Source organism: Quercus lobata, chromosome 1, assembly GCF_001633185.2.
Source record: "Quercus lobata isolate SW786 chromosome 1, ValleyOak3.0 Primary Assembly, whole genome shotgun sequence".
Lineage (NCBI taxonomy): Eukaryota > Viridiplantae > Streptophyta > Magnoliopsida > Fagales > Fagaceae > Quercus > Quercus lobata.
The window spans coordinates 27,478,352-27,500,675 of NC_044904.1; the positions used below are offsets into that span (position 1 = coordinate 27,478,352).

The 22,324-nt window shown below is 34.9% G+C and overlaps 1 pseudogene across 1 annotated transcript; it reads left to right on the forward strand.

Moving 5' to 3' along the window:
* The first annotated feature begins 3,687 nt into the window (after positions 1-3,687).
* On the forward strand, positions 3,688-8,954 carry LOC115985461 (annotated as a pseudogene). The gene is made up of 7 exons (XR_004090575.1): positions 3,688-4,591; positions 6,045-6,167; positions 7,105-7,226; positions 7,339-7,549; positions 7,668-7,905; positions 8,154-8,304; positions 8,432-8,954. The product of XR_004090575.1 is annotated as a putative receptor-like protein kinase At4g00960 (transcript).
* The last annotated feature ends 13,370 nt before the right edge of the window (positions 8,955-22,324 follow it).

Sequence of the window (22,324 nt, forward strand, 5' to 3'; positions counted from 1 at the left end):
ATTGCTTCTTCAGGAGTTAGGCATTTTAGGTATGGCAACGAAAATCCTCTCTTGTAAAGTTCACCATTCATGACAATGAATCTGGCTGCTCTAACTCTATCCTTATTTGCTTCTGATGGGTTAGATGGGAGTTGGCCGACTCTGATGTAAGAAAGGATCAGGTCCATCCAGGTGCTTGGTCGCTAGACTGAGAGGGTCTGCAATCTGTCGATACTAGGGATGGTCTAGACTTCCACAAGCAACTCTGTCGTCGCTGAGGCATCTTCAGTTGACTCCAATTTAGTGACCTCGTTAGTAGCTGAGCTATTTTTTCTTGGGATTTGCTCGAACTTAACGTCATCAAATTCATCAATGAGTTGAGTTATTGGCTTCAGGTACTTCTTCATTCTTTCTTCCTTTGCTTTGTATTCGTTGGTTATTTGCCCAACAATCAGCTTAAAATCAATCCTCAATTTCAAATTCTTAATCCCCAAGGCTTTTGCAATTCTCAAGCTTGCAAGGAATGCTTCATATTCTACTTCATTGTTCGTTGTTGGAAATTGGAGTTGAACTCTATACTTAAGGACGTCCTTCTAGGGTGATGTCATAATGATACCAACGCATCCAAGCCTTGCAACAGACGAGCCATCTGCGCAGATCGTCCAATACTCTACTTCCTAATATGGGTCTAGAAAAGTGAATTCTGCAATAAAATCTACTAAAGCCTGAGCTTTGATTGTTGTTCTAGGCCTATACTCAATATCAAACTGGCTTAGCTTAACAGCCCATTGGACCATGCACATTGTAGCATCTGGTTTGCTCATTGCTTTTCGAATTGGTTGATCCATCATTATCATGATGGCATGGGCTTGGAAGTATGGATAAAGCTTCCCTAAAGCCATAATTAACGAGAAGGTCATCTTCTCTATACGTGGGTACTTCGCTTTGACACCTTGAAAAGCCTGACTTGTATAGTACACGGGTCGTTGTACCTTGGATTCTTCACTGATAAACATCGAGTTGGTGGCTGTCTATGACACAACTAGATACAAAAACAGATATTCTCCTTCCACTGACGGGCTCAATAAAGGAGGCTTGGCCAGGTACTCTTTGAGATTCTGAAAGGCTGCCTTACACTCGTTCGTCCAATGGAAAGCCTGCTTAAGAGTTTTAAAGAAGGGGAGACACTTATCAATGGCCTTCGAGATGAACTTGTTTAATGCTGCCACTCTTCCTTTCAGCCTTTGCACCTCCTTGACTGTCCTGGGAGAAGTCATGTCAAGTATGGCTCTAACCTTCTCTGTATTTGCTTCAATTCCTCGCTAAGATACCATGAAGTCTAGGAATTTTCCTGATGAGACCCCCAAAAAACACTTTACAAGGTCGAGCTTCATTCTATACCTTCTCAAAGTATCGAATGAGGTCAGGATTGTTCAACCCTTCTTGGAAGGTGGTCATTATCACCTAATCATCTACTTCATCAATTCCCAGCACTGATTTGTTGAAGCGTTTTACATAATCTCTCAAGGTTTCCCTTTTCTGTTGCTTTACAATTAGCAGATAGGAGATGGGCCTCTTATGGCGTTGGCCTCCAATGAAATGACAAATAAAGGAGTTGCTCAGCTGGTCAAAATTTGCAATAGACATCGCGGGCAGCTTACTGAACCATACCCTTGCTGCTCCTCTAAGGGTTGCCAGGAATGACTTGCAAATAACTTCATCTGGGGTTTGCTGGAGGTTTAGTATCGTCTTGAATGCCACTATGTTATCTAGGGGGATCCTTAGTGTCATCATAAACTTCCATCTATGGAAGATGAAATTTGGGAGGCAAAGGGCATTCCAAAACGCTGGTAGTGAAGGGTGAATCTGTCCTTTTGATCATGCCATCAAGATTTACTGCTCTCTTACCCTTCATGGCGTTTTTGACTTCATCTAACTCCTTCCTCACGTTCTTCATCATTTGATCACTACCACGAGTTGATTGACTGATGTGTTTTGAAGTTTCTCTTCTGCTATTTCCTGGGCCGTGGGCTTCGTCGCCATTGTTGTTGCGGTTATGTCGTGACTGCGACATACTCATGCCCTCCGAACATACTTTCTGTTTCAAGTCTTCACTCTGTTTCATCAATTCTTGCACATTAGTTGTTAGTGCTTGAATCTGTTAAGCCATTACAACCGAATTTGGCGATGCAATAATGGTTGGGTCCATCGGTTCTAAGGAACTTAGTCAGTAAAGAATTCGACGACTTATGGTTTTTCTCACAGATGATGCCAAACTGATGAAGCAAGATTTCGCCTCGTCAGTATGTTCCTCGTCAGTACGATGGACGACCCGAAGATCCTGTGTAAGAGGAAACACTAAGTAGATAATGGCATCGGTTTAGGGCCTGCCAAGGACCCTCTGATGCTTCAATTAGCTTAAACTCTTTAGAAAATAAGTAATCTGTAGAGTAATTTGTGTGTGTGCATATGAATCATCTACCTGTCTTTCCTTGCTTTATATAGCCTCTAGGTGAGTAAATGTTCAGTGTAATGTTATACCACAATTGGAGGATTTATGGCTCAATGATGACACTTAATCCTAGCCTTTACTGTTCATAGCAGCAATATAAATGTACATTATTGGACGGTAGTAATTGTTTCGTGCTCATTTTTCGCTTAGTCATTGAATGTTGTCTGGAATTAATGCCCTTACGCTCGTCTATACCCTTACTCGTCATTACTATAGACGATTTGCAAGTAAGGACGACCATTTATGCGCTACTCGTCAATTAGAAATTAATCACAATATACCAAATCAAAACTATGGCAAAATTATGGGGGAAAAAAATTGTAAGAGTATAAAAGGTAAGGGTTGAAAACTGTGTGTTAAACTTAAGGGGCCATTTGGTATGGGATTTTAAGTAATAATTTTCAGTTTTTAAATAACATTAAACGTATTTTCATATACTTTTTTACCCACATATATTTTCAAAAAATATAAACAACGTTACTAGAACAACACTATCAAACAAATCCTAAATGTTCATACAGTCTCCCATTCACGTTTAGAAAAAGGGTAAGAACTCTATCATGTGTTTTACTTTTACTTTTACACATGTATGTTTTAATAAACAGAAAACATGAATTACTTTTACTAAAGCACACACTATCTAAACACCATGTGTGAATTGAAAGGACAAAAAAAAAAACTATTCATTGTTGCTTCACTTTACTCCAGTCAGAGTCAAGTCTTTTTTTTTTTTTTTTCTTTTTTTTTGATACACAGTCGAGTCAAGTCAAGTGATAAGTGCACCACATGCTAGTGTTCACATATAGTATACTCAATCCCATCCATTCATCATTACTTTACCAATAAAAGGATTTATCATTTCGTCACTTTTTTTTGGGGGTAAAATTTGTTACGCACCGTGTGTTCACGTGTAACACATTGTATACAGTATGTTACACAGTATCTAATTATTGCTTACACACCGTGTGTTCATGTGTAACACAACACACACTGTCTTATTATTGTATCAATTTTTATGCGGATAAAATCTCTTACACACTTTGTGTGTGCGTGTAACACACTATACACTGTAACAACCCAAATGGTATAGGGTGTACCCCGCATAAACTGTGGGGCCCGCCTATGTGTGAACGACCCGACATATATGTTGGCTACATCATATAATTTTCGGTAACAACCACTCCTATATTAAAATGTTCCCACAGATGCAAAATACTGAGGAACAATGATAATGTGCAATTCAAGATTACCACTTCTCTTCTTTTATGCCATTCTACTGGTTCCCCATGTTAGTCACAGCTTAGTATTGCAGCGAGATCCCTACGTTCTCCATAATTGTTCAACTAGTGGTAATGTGAGCAGTAACGGTACCTTCAGAGCGAACCTCAACACCCTCATCTCCACCTTCTCTTCCAACACCCAAATCGATTATGGGTTCTACAATTTCTCTGCCGGAGAGGGCACCGACAAAGTTTACGCCACTGGGCTTTGTAGAGCTGACCTTACACCAACTGATTGCCGTATTTGTCTTAACAATTCAGGTCACGAGCTCTTACAGGTCTGTCCAAACGAGAAAGAGGGTATCATGTGGTACATGAATTGTACAGTTCGATACTCCAACAACTCTATATTTGGTGTTATGGAAACTAAACCTACTAAATATCTTGCGACTGGGCCAAGTGATGACCTTTTTTTTTTTTTTTTGCTAAACAAGTGATGACCTTGTTTCGAAATTGACTGAGTTCAACGAGGTGCTAAGTACTTTATTTTATGACCTAAGAGTTGGAGCTTCAGCTGGAGGTATTTTTCGCAAGGTTGCCGTTGGAAATGCCACCTATCTAAACCATACGATCTATGGGCTTATGCAGTGCAGTCCTGATTTGTCAGAGATGGACTGTAGCAATTGCCTAGTTGAAGCTCAATCTTATAATAAAATTTGTTGTAATGGAAGCCTTGGAGTGAGAGCTCTTGCACCCACCTGTAACTTAAGAATTGAGTCCAACCAATTCTATGGCAGCACTCTTGTTGAATCGCTGCCATCATTATCTCCGCCTCCTGTTCCTTCAAAATCATTATATCCGCCTCCTGTGTCTGCAAAAGGTACGTTTCCCAAACGAACATCTTCTGAATTTGTTAAGAAGAAGAAAGAATTTGATATGTGTGTTAAATTACCGTACCAAAAGCTTACACTATTGGGGTATAGACTGTATAGTAATTTTAATCTTTTAATTGTATATTTCTAACAATCCCCGTCACATGTGGGGAATGTGGGAAATTTAATGGGAGGTAGAACAAAGAAGATAGGTATCAAACTCATGATTTTATACGTTGATACCATATTAAATTACTGATTATCTCAACTCACTATCCAAAGAAATTGCCTCGTGTTTTTGCAACACCTAAAGAATTAAACATGGATAAGATCTTCAATAGTTGGTGTTAGAGACTTTACTTGATAGAGAACCCAAAGACACATTAGAGTAGCAGCAATATTTCATTTTTATCTTTTCTAAACTTGATAGAGAACCCAAAGACACATAAGACTTTGCAACAACTTCACAATTAAACATGGATAATTCAGTGGTTATGACTTATGAGATTATTTGTGGTGCGTCATGTTTATGGTTGGAATGAAATTTCATCTCCTCCTCCCTCACTATCTACTTTAACACTTCATTTGAGAGGGAGGAAAAGAATTGAATTAAAAAAAAAAATATATATATATATATATATATATCCATTTTGAAATATTTATTCCATTCACTTGTTTGAAAGTTTTTATGAATGGAATGGAAAGACCATTATCTTATTTGGGTGTTTAGATGAGAGAGAATGAAAATGGTAGACAAGAATACTTATTCCTCTTTTTTCCTCATAACTTTAAAATTTTCATTTCTCATAAAATTGGAAGGAATTGGAGGAAATAAAATTAGATTTAATAAAATTTTCACAGAAACTCCTAAAATACCCCTAGAAATTCCTTTTTTTTTTAAAAAAAAAATGTCATAATAGTAATGTTATTATAAAATGATTCCATTACATTAATTTCTATGTTATTCGATCCTTAACAAGGTTACTTATATTCTATTTCTTTATTTTAAAACATCCAAATAAGATTATTTTATTTCATTCTATTAATTTTTTTTCTTTCCGTTCCACCCTATTACTCAAATACATTATAATCAATTTCATTCCTTTATGATTTATTCACTCAATTCCATTACATTCCTTTATCATTTATTCGTTCCATTTCATTCAATTATTTTATGAGCTTCCAAATAAAATGTACAAAAAAAAGTTATCAGCCGCTTAAATTATTCAGGAGGAAAAGCAAGGAACGATTACTTAGACTCTGAAAGTATTTATTAATTTGATAAATTTTTTCTCCGCGTTTACTAATAATTTTGACTTCAAAAATCATCCAAGGAATGTTTTATTGAGAATAAATTTAACTTTTATTTTATTATTTTATTTTTGTTTTTGTGTGATGATGTCAATTTCAAACTTCAAGCTTTGGATATTTAATTGAGAACAGATTTCTGATTTATTTCAGGAAAGAAGAGTAACACATCTAAAAATACCATCATTATCATTGTGGCGGTGGTTGTTTTCGTGGTGCTAATCATCTGCCTCTGCCTCTGTTTAAGGGTAAAGAAGCAAAGGAAGAAAGTAGAAAGTAAGTTTAAAATTGGTCTGTTGTTCCTATTATTAAGGATTTTATTTCTATAAAGTATAGGAATAAATACCAGATTCAGACATATATATACACACACAAAATTTGAATTAATAGATTAAATGGTACATAAAGCTTGATTAATACAAAACTCGATGTAAGTGTTTCAAATAAAATGAGTATCTAATGTAATAATGAGATTTTCAAAATGTTAATTTAAAAATACATTATTAAGTCGTGAACTATTGAGAAAAAGTACCCCCCAAGTATATTCCTGACTATACATATACTTTCAAGGCAATAATGATGACAATAAGATATTGACTTTCATATTTTTTGCCAATAAAAATTTAGATGTAAAAAGAAGCATGATAGAGTGTTGGGTATTTGTCAATGAGGTCTAGCCGGTCCAGATGCCACCTTTGGCCTTTTTAAGAGAAAAATGTGGAATATCAGGTCCTGGGTTCATGATTCACCGGATAATTTTGTAATTAGAATGAAGAAAAAGTAAAAGTTAGGTGTATTTACTATTTAGGTAAGGTCAAGGATTGGGCCCAGACTGTTCAGTTCTTTGTGCATTCGACTCGTGGCAAAAAACCGTGTCGGATTCCAATGAGTCCAATTCACAAAAGCACTAGACTCAAATTGATCCTTTCTAAAATAGTAATAGGCTACCATGAATTCAATGTTACATCATAATTTTTATAAAGATAAACTTTTGAAAGAGTGAGTGTTCCGCTTAAAAATAATTTCATCTAAAACAAAAGGATATTATACGGGCATACAAAGTTCTGTGCATGAGTGACTTTGTAAGATGGCTTCAGTAATTCATGTTGGTGAGTCCATTAATGAGGTATGCACTTAACTTAAAATTGCACCAATCTTCTTTAAGCAATTGACTTATCTAATCCAGATGTATTAACTTGTTACGCATGTGAAGCAGCGGATGAAATTAGCAATACTGAATCCTTGCAATTCAATTTTCCAACAATTAGAGTCGCTACAGATAACTTTGCTGATGCAAATAAGGTTGGGACAGGAGGATTTGGCGCTGTCTACAAGGTAATTTGACAATACCATACAGTCAAATATCTCATTTGTCTGTCAAAACAAGTCGGATTCGGAACTTCTTATTACTAAAGGTTGCATATTGAATATTCTGATGCATCTATAGGGTAGGCTCTCTGATGGACAAGAGATAGCTGTCAAAAGACTATCTATGGGTTCTGGGCAAGGTGTTTTAGAATTTAAGAATGAGATCTTGTTAATGGCTAAGCTTCACCACCGGAATTTAGTTAAGCTTCAAGGTTTCTGCTTGGAAGGAAATGAAAGGCTTCTCATTTATGAGTTTGTGTCAAACGGAAGCCTCGACCAAGTTATATTTGGTATGGTTGCAATTCTACCGTAAATGATTATTAATAATATTTCACAGATTGCACTTTTGATCAAGTACACTTGGATATATCCTTTGCCACTAACTCATAGCTTAAATAAACAATGTAGATCCAACCAAGCGTGCAGATTTGGATTGGCCAATGCATTACAAAATTATTGTAGGCATTGCTCGAGGTCTTCTTTACCTTCATGAAGATTCTCGACTTCGCATCATTCATCGTGATCTAAAAGCTAGTAATATTTTACTAGATGATGAGATGAATCCCAAAATTGCTGATTTTGGCCTAGCAAGATTGGTTCTACTAGATCAAACCCATAGTAGTACAAATAGAATTGTTGGGACATAGTAAGTATCCTAGCTAGTTAATAATTAGCATTGGATGACGTTTTTCTATATTGTCAAATACAAGATTACATTGCATCGTAAAAAAAAGTTCCTAACAAATATTTAACTATCTCTTATAAATTAGAGAAAATTAATAAATTTTGAAAATGATGGTTAAGAGCTTTATTATCATTCAATCCAAACTAATTAATCTTATAAATTTCCATATTTTATGTATATAAAGTAATGTTACTAATTTCTTCATGCAGCGGATATATGGCTCCAGAGTATGCATATTATGGACATTTCTCAGTAAAATCTGATGTGTTTAGTTTCGGTGTGTTAGTTCTTGAAATGATATGCGGGCAAAAAAATGGTTACTTCCGTAATAACAAAAATGAGGACGATCTTCTTAGTTATGTAAGTGCCACATTTTTGTATGCATTTCCCTTTTTACTTAAAGTATGGTACTAGTGCACGTGATATTGGCAAAATAAAATTATTATTATTCTAAAATTTTTTGTACACTATTTAAATAATTTTGCAGGCATGGAAAAACTGGAGGAACATGACAACTTCTAATATTATAGATCCCACATTAGGAGTTGGTTCAAAACCCGAAATAATTCGGTGCATCCACATTGGATTATTATGTGTTCAAGAAAATGTAGCTGATAGGCCAACCATGTCTTCAATCATTCTTATGCTTGATGGTAACTCTATCACCTTATCAGTACCCTCACAACCTGCATTTTTAACGCACAACAACCTTGAACCAGACATATCATCAGATCAATCTATTCTAGCCTCAATAAATGAGGCTTCAATTACTACTTTATATCCTCGCTAAGGTTTCATGGAAGTAATTAGAGTTCCTTATCTGAGCCTTGAGAAAATATTTTATGGAAGTAACCACGTTGAATAATTTTGTCGCATAGGCTACTAGCCTTTCTTATAGCAGTCTAGACTAAAATATGTGATGTTTGTTGTAAAATAGCAGTAGCTCAAAATACATTGATTATTTGTTTGGATACATTTTATACGCTATATATTAATCTCTTAACTGGAGTCTCCATAAGGTGTTATCTTTTCAATAATATTATGCAATAGAACATTATGATGAGTATATTACATGGTGGTTTAGGATTTTTACTTGCTTCAATATTCTAAAAATAATAATTATAGATCAGTAGGCAGTAGCAAATTAAACTTCTGCACTACCGAACAAAATGTATAGAATTTTTTGCTACCGAACAAAATGTAAATCTATAAAGTGTGCACTCTTCAAATGTTGTAACTAAGAATCTCTTTAGCAAAAACTTTAGCATTTTGTCTTATTGTGTTTATTTTATTTTTTAAAAATAATAGCTTTAAGTTTTTTCACATATTTAATATAAAAGCTATCAAAAAATATATCTTTTAATAAGTACTACTTAAATCAGTTACCAAAACCTACGAAATATCCAAATGGACACTGTACGCGCCAAAAATGGGTTTGCTGGACCAAACCGCTATTTGGGCTCACAACTTATTTGTATGATAGGCTGGGTATCCTACTTTGAGTTGTTCTAGACTTAGGGACCCAATGAGACCAATTTTCTCTCTTCCTCTACATTTTCTTCTTCTCAGACTCTCTCTTTCTCTCTCCTTTCTCCTCACAAAAATTGCATCCCCTTTCCATTCATTAGTTTCTCCTATTTATAGCCCATTGTTAATGGGGTGATCATCATTATCATTTTAACTAGTGCAAAGAGATGCCCAATGTTGATAAATTTAAGTGGATGTTTAGGTACGAGTGGCTTTGGAAATAGTTCCCACTATAGCAAATGTGTTCGGCAGCGGAGTTTCCTAGAGTTCTGTCGAGCACTCAAATGGTGATATGACCGAGCATGTGTATATCGTTTGGGGAAGGTTTTCCGAGCCGTACGCGAGCGGGGCACCCGTAGTCCGGTTTTCAAGTATCCGGACAACACTTAGCTTAGACTCGTAATTATTGTAGGCTTGGGCGGGATCCTTAGCGGTGCGGAGGTTGGACCCCGGTCCATATTATGAATTCATGGCCAAGGCCCAAATGGACTTGGATGTTAGGTGTCGTACATATACTAATTTGAAAACTCACGCATAGAGATGGTCAAATCTAGTGGGCAATGGATACCCTACCCGAAATATTTGGGTATTACCTGATATATCACTACAAAAAACGTAAATCATTTCAAATTTTCTTTTTGTTTTGTTGAAAAGTCATTTCAATCTTTCAATTCTATCAATTTTTTTTTTCCAGATCTTGTTTTTAGATTTTATTTTAATGGTATATAGGTTTTTTGGTACTTTTTGTTGTGGGATATGGGTATGCTCATATAGGATATATCTGATTTCAAGTTATTGATTAGTTTAATTTTTTTAGATAAAGTTATTGATTAGTTTTTAAGTAAAAATGGTTCTTCGGATTTTTTTTTGTATAAAAAAATAATATATATATATATATATTTTGAAAAATTAGGTATGGGTTGAGTAAGAATCGGTTATGAATGCTAATGTGTATTGGAATTCATGTATTCATGAGGAAACATTTCAAGATGGGTTTGGGTATACTCGATCTAAACCCTACTCATGGCCCTCATTACTAACGCATCAATAAGTAATGCCTAATTCATATATTTTATGAAAATTATGGTCAAATTCTTTAGTTCTTTGTCATAAAATATAAAAGACTCAAAAAAATCATAAGGGATTTCTAGAGGCAAACGGTCATAGTAAAATAATAGATCTGATGTCACCTGTAATATGTCAGGTAAGATGCCGCATTGCCCATAAAATGAAATAAAAAAATAAAAAAGAAGGAAGAAGAATTGTGCGTGTTTATATCGTTAAAGAATGTACTCGAAACAAAGAATTTTTACACCTTAGAGTCAAAGTTTCAACAGTTCTGCCATCTTGGATCCCTCACGGGTAATTTACTCGTCTTTGTTGGGTGTGCTTTAATATAGAAAAAGGAAAATAGTGGCCGGTTGGGTACTGTAGTTCTCGAAACCTAACCCATTAGGCATGTTATATTCCGTGGTCTATACAGTTTTAAGTAAATAAAACGTGCGATATTGAATTTAGACCAAAAAAAGTTGGCATCAATTTAGAACTATCATGTTTGATGTTGGGTTAAAATAAATTCACCTCTTGTAAATTAATTAATTATCCAAATTAATTAATTAGTCAAATTACATGCAATAGCATGGTAGTATAAACAAATCACAAAATAATTAAATGCAACGGAAATTAAATTTGACACAAGTGATTTGTTTACTGTGGGGCCCGGTCCAAAAATAATGGGCTAGTCCAAATTCAGGCCCGTCCGAGGAGCGTCCTGTCCGAAGAGAAACCACAGATGAAGCATTACTCAGTCCCGATAACGCCAAGGAAACCTGTCCGAGGAGTAACTCCTCCGCGGACATTACGAAGCCCAGACGAGGAACTCTCCCCAACCATTTCAATTCATCCTCCCAACATATAAAATGAATAAAATCCAAAATATCTCAGGGAAAGCTGCCACCACCACATTAATTGCGTCCCAACCACCCTCTTGGCCGCATTAATGAGGAAAAGACCCCTGAACAGTACCACCTTGGCCTCTGCAACTCACAAAGGGAGTGATAAGGGCGTCTGATGGGACAGGTGCTCAAGTAGATGCTTAGATGATCAACAAGTGTAAGGTTGAGATGAGAAGAGGAGAACTATATAATGTAGTGGAGTCCCTCAAAGAAGTGGGACGAAAAAGCTGTATTCGGAACTGAAGAAATAGAATCACACGTTAGAGACCCATTCTTGTGTTTTTATTTTTCTGCAACAATATTGTCCATGTATCAGATCGAATAGGCTCACTGAAGCTAAGTTCTTTGACCCATCCTCTATAAGTATTTATTGTGGGTTGCGTCTTGGACCAAGGCCTGATCAATAGAATTTGGACCAGGAAAATCGTGTAACCACATTTACGAATAAAGAAAATCATCGAGGTAAAACCCCATTGGATGAATTTAAGATCACCACTTCTAAGAATCCACTATTATCAATCACAAGCGCTTACAAATATAAGGAATCTTACCAAACCCTTTGATATATCTTGAAATACCAACCTACAATTGAACCTTTACCCTAATACCCAATTGGACTTGTATTGTAGCGGCAAACTCTTCATTCAATGCACAAATCCAAGTATGTGACTAACTAATGATACATGGATCCCAGTACGTGACTAACTCACCAACTTGAAAAAGATATTGGCTGCAAAATTTTTCAGTTCATCAACAATGAAGATCAGGAAGCTCCTTGGTCACAAAACCCTTGGCGTATAGACTCAGTAGCTTCTTTAGAGAGAATGATGAACTATATCACTTTTTGCATTCGGTCACACAATGCATGTGTGACGGCATTTAAAATAATCCTTATATATGTCTAGAGTTGTGAGAAAAGAAACCCTACACAAATATATAAGAATATGTGTGTAATCAGATCTAAAAAGTCTAATTTCATAATTCTTGACAGATACAACTTGTGTCGAGAATTTGTCGAGCTTCAACATTAAATCTCGATAGAAAGGATTCTGTCGAGACTTCTGTCGAACTTTAATGAACAGCACTTCCTTCACTTGTTTTTTGGTCAAACTTGCATGATGTCAGTACTTAGCTTGAACAATTGTTTCTTGAATTACTAAACCCATCCTAGATCTACCCAATTACAAGTAAAGTGCATTCTGTCAAATAATTAGCCAATTACATAAATATGTCCCTAACATTTGAAAAGAACAAAGGAAGTTGATATAAAAGTGATCTAGGATGCAAAAGCAACAAAATGTAGAATGCGTCTATTTTTAGAATATAAGAAACACGTTTGCTTTTGAAAATAACTTAAATCCACAAGAGTTCTTGAATCCACAAGAAGTAAGGGATTTGGTATCCACTAGAAAGTAGAGAAACAAAACTATAAGTTTTATTGATTGAATAATTGTTAAAAAAAACATTTACAGACTTGAGTTCCTTTTTAAAGGCTCAATCAAGGATGATAGATATGAAAATAGATTCTAAAATAAATACTAATTAATTAATACCTAATCATAATAAGAACTAAATTTGATCGAAAAATGATTAAAAGCACTAAAAAAAAAGGAAATAAATACACTAAACCTAAAATAACAAAAATTTCATAAAAATACTGAAATTAACAAATTACAAAAATTACATTATAAATTTTGTCCTACATTAGACTCATCTACTTAGGAAAAAAAAAAAAAAAACTCGTCATCAAGTTGACAATTAAGACGTAAAATCTTCCATGCCAAGCAAGCAAATACTTGGAATACTTGAGTCCCTTGGTCTTCTTTCCAAACTTACAATTCATCAATGGAATGAAAAAATCAATAGGTTGAGTCCTTTGACCTACATTAAATTTACTTACCAATAGGTTCACCATTAGCTACATCTCCACGACAGTTACCCTATGGTTTCCATGCCCCAACAACACCATTGTTAGCCACTGGACCAGGATAATTCAATGCTTTAATGCTAACTAATGCAAAAGTGACAAGAAGCAAAATATATTTATTTCTAGAAAATAAGAAACAAAACACATATTTGCTACTTAAAATAACCTCAAATTCACGAGAGTCATTAAATCCACAAGGAGAAAGGAATCTGGAATCCACCAGAAAATAGAGAGACAAAAGTCTGAATTTTATTAATTGAATAATTGTTTTAAAAAAAAAAACATTTACAGACTTCGAGTCCTATTAAAGGGTAGGTAAAAATTGATAGACAAAAAAAAAATATTATAAAATAAATCCTAATTAATACCTAATCATAATAGGAACCAAATTCGACCTAAAAAAGTAATAAAAACACCTAAAAACAATTGAAACAAGTACTCTAAGCCTAAAATAACAAAATTATTGAAAAATACCAAAATAATGAATTACAAAAATTAAATTGTAAATTCTATCCTACATCAGACCCCTCCACCATGAAAAGAACTTGTCCTCAAGCTAATAGTTGAGACCTAAAATCTTCCATGTTAAGCAAACAAATACTTGGAATACTTGAGTCCATTGGTCTTCTTTCCAAACTTGCAACTCATCAATGAAATAAAAAAATCAACTTGAATATTTAAAATGAGTTTTGATAATTGGTGACACATTATATATATAATTTTAGTGTACTAAAAGTTATAGTATCCTTAGCATTACACATGAAAGAAACATATCAAGAAAAGGATTGCAATGCCACAAGACTCAATGACAGGGCCATATGAGTGTACATGAATCCTCAAAAATTTTAGAGTTGACTTAGCACCACAAACACAAAAATGCATCTATAGAGTCAAGGACTCCATTAAAATTTGGTAGACTAGTCAAGGACTACATTAATTTTGGTAAATCAAGGACTCCATTAATTAGGTAGAGTCAAAGATCAAGGAGACTCTATTGATGAATTTGATTTGGTAAAGTTAAAGACTCTAGTTGGATTTAGGAACTTCTCATGAAGCCCAACCCTATTTGTTTTACCAAACAAAAATTAAAATTTGAAGAAGAGGGAGAGGGAGAGATTTAGAGAAGAAAGGGACTGATAAAATCCCAACCTAATGCTAATGCTGTGTGTTCCTCCTCTGCTGCAGAGGTTGCTCTCATCTCTGTATGTGTCTCTCTTCTTCTTCTTTTTCTCTCTGTGTTTTGCTGTGCTTGTTTTCTTTTGCGCGTGCTTCCTTCCTTTTAAACCTGCTAAAGCCTCTTTAATTTATAGAGGAATTGAGAAATCGGTTTCCCCTATTTTTTCTCTTAACTGATCAATTCATAGAACAGTTTGCCTCAATCTTTTTTTCAGCAGTTCCTAATTTCATGTTCAGCCGTGCCTCGCTTTTCAGCTTTTTTCTCTTTCCTGTTTGTTCCATCTCTTTTAACTCCCTCTTTTTCGTTTGTGCCAACCCCACATTTCAGCATTTCTTTTGTTTCTGTATTTCTCTTTTCAGGTAGTTGGCACTTAGCGGGCTACTCCACTACTTTTGAGGAGTGGGGTTTCAATATATATAAATATATATATATATATATATATATATATATTTCTTTTGGACTCATGTGATCTTTCTTTCTTTTCTTTTCTTTTTAATATATATCAATCCTCTCTTTTTTATAGGTGATGAGTTGCAAATGCAACTAACCATTTCCACATTGCTTTCCTTCCATTTTTGATTGTGGTGGTATGTGTGGTCAAAGATATTTTATTTAACCACACTTCCCACCCTTCAACATCTTGTCATTTTTTTTTAAGAGGACTTGTCCAAAACTTTTATTTTTTTTGGGATAAATTTTGCTTGGCAATTTTAAGTAACCACTTTTTTTATATTGAAAATTTCATATTTCACCAGTGCCCTCCTCTTAAACTTTTATTTTTTTTGATAAATTTTGCTTGGTAATTTTTAAGTAACCACTTTTTTTATGTTGAAAATTTCGTATTTCACCAGTGCCCTCCTCTTAAACTTTTTTTTTTTTTTTTGGATAAATTTTGCTTGGCAATTTTTAAGTAACCACTTTTTTTATGTTGAAAATTTCATATTTCACCAATGCCCCCGAGTGTCATGTGTGATCGATGATGATTCTTACGTGACTCTCATATCTTGATTTTTTTTTTTTTGGTGTGGTTTGGAATCTCCCTCTTCTGAATTTGTCATCCTAAGTGGTAGATTGATTTGGCTTCGACATCTTTTGTCTTGATTTTTTTTTTTTCATTTCTTTGTTTTGGGCATTGATTTGCACTTTATACTTATGCAAATTTTCTTGTGTGCATAAGATTGATCACTTATTTGGTGGGTAATGGTTTTTTTTTTTTTTTTTTTTTTGGTTGACATGCAACTGAACTTAGTAAATGATACCAAGCTGCTTACGTACCTGAAAGAGAATCAAGTTATCACGTAGTACAAGAATAATAGTTTTTTTTTTTTTTGAAAGATGTGACTAAACTCAGTAAATAATACCAAGTTACCTACGTACTCGAAAGGGGATCAAGTCAACATGTAATTCAGAAGAGATTTTCAAAAGAGAGGTTTTTTTTTTTTTTTTTTTTTTTTTAAAAAGATGTGACTGAACTCAGTAAATAATATCAAGCTGCCTACATATCCGAAAGAAAGGGGATCAAGTCAACATGTAGTTCAGAAGAGATTTTCAAAAGAGAGTTTTTTTTTTTTAAAGATGTGACTGAACTCAGTAAATAATATCAAGTCAACATGTAGTTCAGAAGAGATTTTCAAAAGAGAGTTTTTTTTTTTTTTTTTTAAAGATGTGACTGAACTCAGTAAATAATATCAAGCTGCCTACATATTCGAAAGAGGATGAAGTCATCATGTAGTTCCAAGGAAGGATGATTTTTTTTTTTTTTTTTTTTTGGGTGCCCTAACTTTTGTCTAAGTTGCCTTATAAAAAGGTTTTCAACCTAGTGGGGTTTTTTTTTTTTTTTTTTAATTTATTTATAATTTAGAACTTTTCAATGAACTTCTCGTTTACACAAGGGTAAACACGTTGTCCCTCACCCTTCTTCCATAGTATCCTTGTTTTTGGGAAAGATGCATAAGCATGGTTGTTACTTAAAATTTGGCATCAAGATAATTCACCTCTTCTCCCATGAAAGGGTTAGGATCGTTGTACACCCTTTTCACATTTCCATCTTCATTACAAAGTTTAAAGCATTAATGAAGTGTGGAACCGATTATGCCATAAGTGTGTACCCAAGAGCGTCCCAACAAAACGTTGTAGGAAGTATCGGCATCAATTACGTGGAAAAGAGTTTCAAAATAAAATTCTCCTATTTCCACTTTTAACGAGATGGTTCCCATGGCTCTTTTTCCAACTTGGTTGAAGCCTTGAATGGTCAAGTTGGATGGGTACAATTGTTTGGACTTAATTTTCCCCAAGCTAGAGGTCCTCATCACTAAACATTATGCATGCCAAACATGAAGCGCATAGTCTAGGTGACAAGGGTTGTGAGGAATCACCTTCTTTCTCTTTTAGAAGAATCATCTTTTGCATTTTGGTTTTATTTTTCCTTTTGTGGTAATGACAAATGTTGGCCTGAAAGCAAAGGTACTTCATCTACCTCTCATTCGTTGTCATCAATTGAAACCATGCAACATTGCACAACTTCCTCTTTCATCTCATCCTTGGAATGATTTTGAAGAAATTCCTTAGGAAGATATTCAACTAGAGTTATTGGTATTCTCTCAAATTGAATATATTTTTCTTCCTCTAAACTCATGCTTTTTTTTTCTTGGGTGTTCTTCTTTTTCTTCTTGTTTTTCTTGGAATCCTTCCTTCCATGGATTTTGACTCCTGGCTTCTCAAAGGGCATAATGATTGGTAATGGCCTTTTATCCATTTTCGTGGATTTCTTACCAATATATGTTTGCCACTCTTCTTCATTTCTATCTTTCATGTTAGAGGAATTGTCCAAACAGTCTAATTTTGCTTTAGTCATAAGCTCATAAAGACTTGGGAAATTGCTTGACTCGGCCTTGACATTAAAAGTCTTTTTGACCTTTTCAATATTATTTGGTCTTGCCCCTAGTGGGCAAGGCAAAGTGGACTTTGGTTCCTCCTCAAGTAAGGAAATGCTATTTGATGCAATAGCTGGTACTCGCGGGGAGCTATCTACCTTGATTTCACAATCATTTATCATTTTTTGAATAATATTCTTCATGATATAACATTCTACTAGAGGATGGCTAATGATTCGATGGTAGCGGCAATATTTAGGGTCATCTATCTTATTAACTTCAGAAGGTCTTTTAGGCTTAGGGAGTTGTATTGCTTTTTCTTTCATCAACTCATTAAAAATCTCTTCCACATCATCATGGAATGAGTATTTTTTTTTCTTTTTCTCTTCAAGAGTGAGCTTTTTTAAGCCTTCTTTACCCTTCCCATTTGCCTTCCATTATTGACAAAGGTAGCCATTACTTCTCCATTATTTCGGGCCTTTTTCCTTCTGCTTTTTTCTTCTTCTAAATTATGCCCCCTTTGCATGGTACTCTTTTGTCAAGCAATTTGTCTTTCAACATTGCTCGCCTTAGAGACTAATGCATCAAAACTCTGAGGTTCTGCAGTCCCTACAAAAGTGGCAATCTCTAGTAAGAGATTGTTTGAACACATTTGTACTGCAGATTGTTCAATCAACTTTTTAGAGCATTGGAGATTTAGGCTTCTCCATCTTGTAATAAAGTCATTAACACTTTCATTCGATTTTTGTCAAGCATTGGCTAAATCAATGATTGACACTTTTTTCTTTGAGCTTACAAATTGGGCAAGAAAAGCAATTTGTAAATCATCCCAAGTATGAATTGACCCTAGCTTTAATTGAGTATACCAAGTAAATGTAGAGCCCTTGAGAGATTGATCAAATTGCCTTATCAATAAAGCATCTAACAAAGCAAATTCTCCACAAGCTGAATAAAAATGTGCTAAATGCTCTAGAGGGGAATTGGTTAAGCCATCAAATTTCTTAAAATTTGGTTTTTGATTACCTATTGGAAATGAAACATTATCATAATGAGCTGGATAAGGTTTTCGATATCCATGAAGGGGTAAATTTATAGATGCCTGAAATTCTTTGATTCCCTCAGCATTGAGTGTCTTTAATTCATCTTGTGTTATATAAATAGATGATGTGTGCCCTTCTTCAGTTGTAGGCACGTGAGTTCGAGCTAATGTACTTGCTTGAGAAGCTACTTGGGCTGCCAAGGTTTCTATTTTAGCATCTTTCTCAATGAGTTTCCTTCGCAATTCTTGAAGTTTCTCTTCTAAATTTGGGGCACTAGTTACTAGAACCAGCATATCTTCAGAATCACTCTCATCTGCGATCTTTAACACTTTGCCAAATTGATCCATTAGAATTTCTAGAAAGTCTTCCTCTTGAAAAATAGATTCTGAATCTCTGTATAGTGGACTATGAAAATCAATTTGTGTTTCCATAGTGTTGGAAGAAGTGATGGAGATTGATGAATCATCGATGATGGATTGGGACATGAGGTGAGCCCTAGAGCATGTGATAGGACCTGAGTAAGTCCTTGGTGGCTTATTAACCTCCTCGCGAATCTCTGTCACATTTTTATGTTTTGAACTTGTCCTTAATCCAAAATTTTCTTCTTTTGCCAACAAATAGCTCAAGAAGAATGCCCATTTTTGAACCTCCAAGTTTGACTTGGCCCTTTTTGATTGTTCAACACAAAGAGTTGTTAATGGATAGTGATCAAATAATTCAGAAGTTTGGCTTTCTTCTCTCCTTATAGTTTTCTAGGACCTTGCTTGGTTGGTGGCAATGTTTTAAAGGAGGCATCAATGTCCATGGCTACTTCTTTTCCCTTGAAAATAGGATCACTCTTTGGTGAATTTAATTCAAGAATGCCAAGCCGCATTGCCTTTGGTTGAGAAGTCACCTTTTGCTTTAGTGATGCCTTCTTCAAAATCTTGATAGATTTCTTAGTGACATTAACCATCGGAGTTTCAGGAGGACTAGCTTCCCTTTCATCACTTGACATCATCATCACTGACTCAGTTATTCCTAATGTGATTGGGATAGAGCCAATCATGATCTGAATGGGGAGAAGCCTTGAGGCCATACCCATAGTGTTAGGGTCATTCACATTCGAATCCTCAACTTGGGATTTTTTAGCTTTGGCACTTTTCCTCGCCCTTCTCTTCCTTGAAGCCTTTGAAGTTGAAGAAACTTGGATGTTGGTCATGTGTTCATCATTTGGTACCTCAATTTTGACAGAAGGGCGACCAAGGGTGAATGTCATGCGACAACCACTTGCTCCTTGTGTAGTTGCAGGAAGCTTATGGAAGCAAACAGTCACTTGGGGAGCCATTGGCAAACCTATTTACAACACAAAAATTGATGTATAAGAAACATAGTTGGAGATGAAAAGGATAATGGGTCCCACCGGGCATACCAAAATTGTTGACGAAAATTGTTAACCCATGTTTAACAATAATTGTTAGATTATGTTTAACAAACATTGTCAAATTATGTTTAACAAGAATTTTTAAATTATGTTTAACAAACATTGTCAAATTATGTTCACCCATAAGCTTTTTGGTGTATAAGTTTTATTGATATGAGTAGTATACATTCAAGATAATGTATCTCTTAATTACAATCCCTTGTTTCAAGGGAAGACCCTTTGATTCTAACTACGTCGTCTTTGTACATAACTTTATTTATTTTTGTGTTTAAGGGGATATGTGTTTTTATTTATTTGTGGCTGCACCTAATAATTTATTTAGGTTGCCTACGTACCCTTGATGGGAATCAAGCCAATTTGTAGTTCTTAGTTTTGATATTTTAGGTTTAAAGTCCTCAAGTATGGTTTTGTCCAATTTTAAATGATGGACCTTTAAGTCAAATACTTGGTGTTTAGTTAAATATTGACTTAATTTTGTCTTGGGTGAGATAATTGATTTTAACCTCAACTTATGAACATGATTTGGAATGTCAAGAATCCTATTTTATTTTTATGAGCAAGTTTTTAAAAATTGGGAATTGGAAAATTGAGTAAAATAAATTTTTATGGTCATTTTTATTTTGGGCATTATTAACTTCAATCTTGATTAAGAAATTAGGTGTCCCAAAAAAAAAAAAAAAATAGCCATGTTGGAATTTGAAAGAATCATAATTTTGGGAGTCAAGGACTCCATTGATTTGGGTAGAGTCAAGAACTCCATTAATTTTGGTAGAGTCAAGGACTCCATTAAAATATGGTAGAGTCAAGGACTCTATTAGTTTGGTATAGTCAATGACTCCATTGATGTGGTAGAGTCAATGACTCTATTGATGAATTTGATTTGGTAGAGTTAAGGACTCTAATTGAGAAAACACTACACCAAAACTTGAGAGAATTTTTATTTGGTAATGTTCAAATAGGATTTACGAGTTAGGGACTCGTATTTAAAGTTTCATGTATGGAGTTAAGAACTGCTCATGAAACCCAACCTTATTTGTTTTACCAAACAAAAGTTCATATTTGAAGAAGAGGGAGAGGGAGAGATTTAGAGAAGAAAGGGACTGATAAAATCCCAACCTAATGCTAATGCTGTGTGTTCCTCCTCTGCTGTAGAGGTTGCTCTCTGTTTGTGTCTCTCTTCTTCTTCTTTTTTCTCTCTGTGTTTGGCTATGCTTTTTTTCTTTTGTGCGTGCTTCCTTCCTTTTAAACCTGCTAAAGCCTCTTTAATTTATAGAGCAATTAAGAAACTGTTTTTCCCAATTTTTTCTCTTAACTGATCAATTCATGGAACAGTTTGCCTCAATTTTTTTTTTCAGCAGTTCCTAATTTCATGTTCAACCGTGCCCCACTTTTCAGCTTTTTGCTATTCCTTGTTTGTTCCATCTCTTTAAGCTCCCTATTTTTCATTTGTGTCGACCCACATTTCAGCATTTCTTTTGTTCCTGCATTTCTCTTTTTTGGTAGTTGGCACTTAGCAGGCTGCTCCACTTCTTTTGAGGAGTGGGGTTTTAATAATTTTTTTTTTATTCTTTTGGACTCGTGTGAGATCTTTTTTTTTTTTTTTTTTTTTAAAATATATATCAATCCTCTTATTTTTAGGTGACGTGTTGCAAGTGCAACTAACCATTTCCATGTTCCTTCCATTTTTGATTGTGGTGGTACGTGTGGCGAAAGATATTTTATTTAACCACACGACCCACCCTTCAGCATCTTGTCATTTGCTTTAAGAGGACTTGTCCAAAACTTTTATTTATTTTTAGATAAATTTTGCTTGGCAATTTTTAATCCACCTTTTTTATGTTGAAATTTCATATTTCAACACAGGGTATTGCACCAAAGGATGCTAAACTTCTCTAAATATTTTCTCCCTATGGTCAAACTAGAAAGAAAATTTTATGGTGGTTGTTGTTTTTTTTTTTTTTTTGATGTGAAATCTGTCAAGTTTTATTCAAATACCATAAACAGTAACAAAGTCTTGGATGAGGGCTTGTTCAATACAACAAAGAGTTTTCTTAACCCATACAACAGATTCATTTATGCCAAGAGCATATTTAGCTAAAATATGGGTAGGTTTGTTCCCTTGCCTCCTTACATGAGAAACATAAACCGTGCGAAAATCTGAACATAGGAGTTGCATCCCCACAACCATTGAATCAATTGTTGAAGGAGGTGAAGAAAGACCACAAAGCGCACAAACAAGGATCAGTGAATCACCTTCCAGAATTATATCTTGAAAGCCCATGTCCCTAGCCAATTGAAGGCCAGCTTCAAAAGCTTTTGCCTCCACTTCTAAGGGACCCAAGGGCGCTGGAATTTGTCTGCTCATAGCTGCTACCACCCGACCCAGTTCATCCCGGATAACAAACCCCACACCAGCAATATTTTGACACTTTGTAGTGGCACCGTCCGCGTTAACTTT